Source organism: Bufo bufo, chromosome 1 (genome assembly GCF_905171765.1).
Source record: "Bufo bufo chromosome 1, aBufBuf1.1, whole genome shotgun sequence".
Classification (NCBI taxonomy): domain Eukaryota; kingdom Metazoa; phylum Chordata; class Amphibia; order Anura; family Bufonidae; genus Bufo; species Bufo bufo.
In genome coordinates, this window is record NC_053389.1 from 354,118,560 (window position 1) to 354,124,559 (window position 6,000).

A 6,000-nucleotide genomic window follows, 5' to 3' on the forward strand; every position below is an offset into this window, starting at 1 on the left:
ATCCACACAGACACACACTGGGAAGGGAGTTAACCGTTCCAACACCAGACTAGGTAAGGTAACCACTTAAAGGGGAAGTGTACAAATAACTATCAAACTGCAGCTGTTACCACCGGCAACGACATGTGTGGCAACCATGTCCTGGGAAACAGCCAGAAGGCCGAGACACTGCCACCACATGTACACAACACCACACGTTGCAACGGACAACCGCAAGTGATGAAAAGTGTCACAATGTACACATACAGAACCTTGTGCACAACAAACCGGGAAAGTGCACACATAGACACACACATAGACACACACATAGCCACAGGCAACCGCACGCATCAACAGTGAGGCGCCTAGCAACCAGCTCAGGCTGCTACACTGCCAAACTACTAACAGCCCCCAGCTGCAGTTGACAAAACACCTAAACCGCGGGCAACTGCATGCGGCTCCCAAGAGTCACGACCATGCACATGGGCGTGACACTTACCTTATGCCAGCCTTGTTTGCTTTTTGAAAAAAATTTGCTCCCTAACTGTGCTCGCCAACTGATATCGCCGTTTGCTCCTTTGTCTCGTTCTCACAAACGAAAATGACCGCCAGAAGTACTATCCGGAAATCCTTGGTGTAGTGTGCGTCGATGTGTGCGCAATTCCTTCAAAATAACATCACAGAGACGTTCTCAAGTAGGATCAAATAATGTGCCTGCTTCCAACAGCTAGGCAAGGTTTATTTATACCAGAAGATGGAAGGCGGTATTACAATCATGACCAATGGGGAGACAGGTTATGGTATGAAGTGATTGGCTGGAAGGCAGTCTTACATTTATGACCAATGGGGAGACAGGTTATGGTATGAAGTGATTGGCTGGCGAAGATGTGAATGATCACGCAAACTTATGTTCGCGCGTTCGCACACTTATTTGCGCCCTTTCCGTTGCCGCGCTTATTCTCGTGGATGAAGAAACCTTTGCTCGACGGTCCCCATCCTTCCCGCCTCAGCCGGCGCCATGACACTGGTATCCTGCAGTAATACCAGGCCAGGCACAAATCAGCTACAGGTCGGGACGACCATACCATCGTGCGAAAGTTTCTGCGCGATGCGAACGCGAATGAATCTGCGCATCTCCATAGGATAGATGGCGACCATACGGCGAACAATAATTTTTCCACAACAGTGCTATTTTGATTATGATCGGTTGTGATCGGTAACGTATGGTCACCCATGGCAATATTATTAGCTTTTTGTGGATTTTGTTTGTGGCACGGTTGTGGTGTGCACACAGTCAGCACTATATGTTATGTTTGTATCCTTTTATCATTGTATCTATTAAACGTTAAGTTTTAGATTGAACTACCTCTGCTTCTCTCTATTATCATTGAAGGCAACCACGATGCCTAAGGAAGGCATCGGGCTGCCTTTCCTGCCATCAGGTCCCTGTCACAGCAGCGCGGGGACCCCATGGCCACCCTACACCCGGCAGGATCTCGCACGTGCCGGGGTCAGCGCTGACCAGCGGAAGTGCGAGGGTTGATGTGCCGGCATCAGTGTTTTCATCAATGCCGGCGCATACAGCAGGGGTCCGGATATCAGTGACTGCCGGACCCTGCCGCTGATCGGACGGGCGCAGCTCCTGCATCGGCCTGATCAGCATGACGTACATGTACATCACTGGTCCCTAAGTCACGGCCAGATATGAGGCACTTGTACATCATGGGTCCTTAAGGGGTTAATTACCCCCTCTATTTTGCAATCCATTGTATACCACAGACCTAAGATTACCAATCATGTATATGATCTGAGTCACAGTTAGGCCTTATGTACACAATCGTATCCATTTTCTAGATGCCAAACAGTGGATCCGCAAAATATGGATACTGGCCGTGTGCATTCTGCATTTTTCTCCCTCCAATTCAACAGAAATATTTATTCTTATTCACAAAACTTACAAGAATAGGACATGTTCTAAAATTTGCTAAACAGCTGCACTATGTGGACAGGACAAGAATGACATCCTTGATCACATTTTTTGTGGACCCAAAGAAATTAATGGTCTGTGTGCAGTCCACAAAAAATGTGGTTCGGACGCAAACCAAAATTATAGTCGTGTGCATGAGGCCTTAATAAAACATTCAAGTAATAGATTTTTTTCAAATTTTTCAATAGAAGTTTTTTCTGAGGATACTAATAAATATTGTTTCTGGGTTCCTTGGATCTGAAGAAACCCTTATGTGACAGCAGTCTTTCTGTTTTTGAAGAATATGCTTGGTGATAACGCATGCTTCACCCTTTGCTGCCCATAACAGCTCTTTTCTATTCAAAATCAGTAAACACCTAAGCACAATGGGGTACATTTATGAAGACCAGCGTTTTAGACGCCAGTCTTAAGAAGCCCCTGCACTGGCAGTGGATCACCAAAGTAATGTAGAGGCACTGGCCGATACATAACTCCAGCATATCCAGCGCCACTTCTAAACGTAAGACAGCTTCCTTGATGTCTTACATTTAGAACATTTAGTAGAAAATGATGAATGAGATGGGCCTGCCGGTCCATCCCCTTCCCCACACCACACCTACTTTTTTAAACCTGGCGTGAGTTGGGATAAGTCACAGATTCTGCCACAACATGGCATGCAATAGAATCTGCGCCAGATATACGCCACATGTCACAGTCGTTACCTTTGACTGTGACCTTCCGTTCTTGCTCATTCGGCGCTCCTCGCTGAAGTTCTGTTCCTGTGTGTTATTTGTGGTTCTGTATGGGTTAACTCCCCTGTACTCCTATTAGGAGTTAATTCTCTGTCTGCTCCATGGGTGTGGTCTCTCTGCTGCACCCATGGAACCTGTATATAAGGCTGAGCTTTCCTCAGTTCTGTGGCAGCTCTCCTGGTGTGTGTTGTCTGTCCTGCTCCTGGTTTGTACTCTCTCTCCCATGCTGCTGACCCATGGGATCTGTGTCTGTCTGTCCTCTGTGAGTTTCCCTACTTGTTCATTTGCGTCCTTTTTCCTGTCTTTCTGTTCTGCCAGTTATGTTTTAGTTACTTTGTGTTTATTCTGATGTCTGTGTTCAGCAAGCCTTTGCAGCAGAGTGGCATGACAAGGCCATGCAGTTTACTACTGGTGGAGCAAGTCCTTCTCTGCTCATTGCCACTCCTGCTCCCTTGCGTGAACTCCTGTTTGTATTATTAGTTGCCCTGTTTTGTATTCATATGTCTGTGTTCAGCAAGCCTTTGCAGCAGAGTGGCATGACAAGGCCATGCAGTTTACTACTGGTGGAGCAAGTCCTTCTCTGCTCATTGCCACTCCTGCTCCATTGCATGAACTCCTGCTTGTGTTATTATTTGCCCTGTTTTGTATTTACCTGTCTGTTATGTTTGCCTATGTGCCGTCGGTACCTTCTGGTACCTGTTGTCCATTCGCTCCTGCTGTCACTGTCTAGGTCACGCTCCAGAGTGGACCCTGGCAACTTCCTGCGGCTAAGTCTAACCCTACCATCTAGGGCTCTAGTGAAAACCAGGAGTTGCTTAGTTACGCCCCTCTGGAGTATTACTAGACAGTGGCGCAGTGGGGGTTTTCTCCCACTGTGCTGACGGTACATAGAGCTCATGTTTTATCTGTGCTGCTTTCCATGTTTCTGTTTGTGCAATAAACTCTTATGTGTCTGTACCTGATTTCCGTTTATTGCTTGATGACGCGGTGGTCTCTCCTGGGACCTCCAACTCGTGACACCACAAAAGTGGAGTATATGTTTTTGTAAATGACCCCCAAATTTAAGTTTACACTATATGTAAAAGAAAATTCGAAGTACAGTAAAGATTTCTATGTGGTATCCTGCAAATAGCTACCCTGAACATCTAGTCTTCATAATCTCTTCTATGTATTCTGTTGTTAATTCTAGCACGCTGCTCACAAATGACAGAATCCTTTGAACAGGATGAGCACAATGGAAGTAATGCCTCTATCCAGGAATCCGCTTCTGTTCTTGACTGTAATTCCTTGTCAGAACAGTTTGTCCCACATGAAACTGATGAATTGTTTTATGTCTATTTGTTGCAGCTGTTTTTGTAGTACGGTTTTCTTCAGATCAGGTTAGAGGAGATCAGTACTAGAATGTAAGGAATGGCCTAGAAACAACTTTGCAGGAGGTTCGTTTGCATTAGAATGAATAGCGTTTCAATGAGCAAATATCAAGTTAGCAAGTTTTTAAAGGGTCAATGTACTTTCAGTAAACTTTTGATATTTTTTATAAGGGCCTATTAAAAGTTAAGATCAGTGGGGGTCTGAGAGATGAGATCCCCATTGATCCCTAAAACATGGGGAGAGAATTGCATGCTTAGCACATTCTCTCTCTTTGCTTCCTGTCCTGCAGCAAGGAGAGAGAATGCGCTAAGCAAATGCTCCCCCCCCCCCTAGTTATAGAGATCAGTGGGGTCTCAACTAGGGATGAGCGAATCGACTTTGGATGAAACAGTTCCAAGGTATTGGGAACTGCAGTGCAATAATCAGTACAAAGGATAATTTCTTCTAAGAACACTTGACTAAGCCTTGTGCATCAACAGCATGCCCACAGTAAGTAATACTTGACTTACCAAATTCACACCTTTCTCGATGAGCTCCTAGTCCTCTATTTGATTTTGGACACTTTTGAGATCTTGCTTGTAGATGTATCACTGGTTTCTCCAGTAACAATAATTCATTCAAAGAGAGGTTGTTTGACCAACTTTTATGGCTCCTTGCCAGATTGCTGGAGTAAGACTGGTCCAGATAGGTGGATACAAAAAGAAGAACTGGGCACTCTCCGATACTGAAACCAACACTTAATTTAATATTAAAACCAATATATGGGTGAATATAAATACATAAAACCACAAATGCAGTCGATGGTAAAATCAAAACATAAAATAAATCAGAGCTCCTACTAGACACCAGTCGGAGTGTGTATAGTAGCACAACACAGCGCAACTCTGAATCCCAGCAGAAAATGGTAAGGTGCACCTAGTTTGTGGTAGCCTATATTGGCTTAGGAAGTTATGACACTTCCACCACTGAGGAAGGGGCCATTCTTGCCCCGAAACGCGTCTGGTTAAATCCCCTAAATGACCATTGTGAATTGTGATGGAGCCATAAGTTTTGTCGAATTGCCTATTCGAGTACCGTCTGCCACGCGAAAGGTGGCCTAAACGAAGCTGCAACAAAGACCGCTGTCCAGACCTAAGTTCCACGTGCACACAAGCCGCCAGCGTGGGAGGTCAGCTCGTAAGACATCAGTCTTTTCCAGTATATGACCAACGTCTAGAGCGACATCCGGGCACAGACAACTACATATGGTAAGAATGTTCTTAAATTTATGCCGGCAAGAGAAAATCTACTGTTAAATAGTGATGAGCGGGAGGTGCCATATTAGATTTCGCGATATTTCGCGAATATTCGATTGAATATTCGTTTTATATTCGTCGAAATCGAATATTAGTCATTATTCTATTTATCGAAAATAATATGCGATTTAATTATTCGCTTATTGCAATTTTCTTTTAACTGTATAAGGCAACTTTCCTATTGGTTGGCTATGGCTATGGCTAATATGTGTATTTTACGAATATTCGCTATATTGCTATAACTTTGTTTTTTAGAATATTACGAATATTCTAAAAAACAAAGGTATAGCAATATAGCGAATATTCGTAAAATACACAAATAGACTGTAATTTAGCTAATATAATGCTATAGTATTTTTTTATAGTCAAATTTTTTTTTCTCTTCTGAACTTCAAATTTGGGAAAAATTTACACTCTTACTAAAATACTATAGCACTATATCAGCTAAATTGCAGTCTATATGTGTATTTTACGAATATTCGCTATATTGCTATAACTTTGTTTTTTAGAATATTACGAATATTCTAAAAAACAAAGTTATAGCAATATAGCGAATATTCGTAAAATACACAAATAGACTGTAATTTAGCTAATATAATGCTATAGTATTTTTTTATAGTCAAATTTTTTTTTCTCT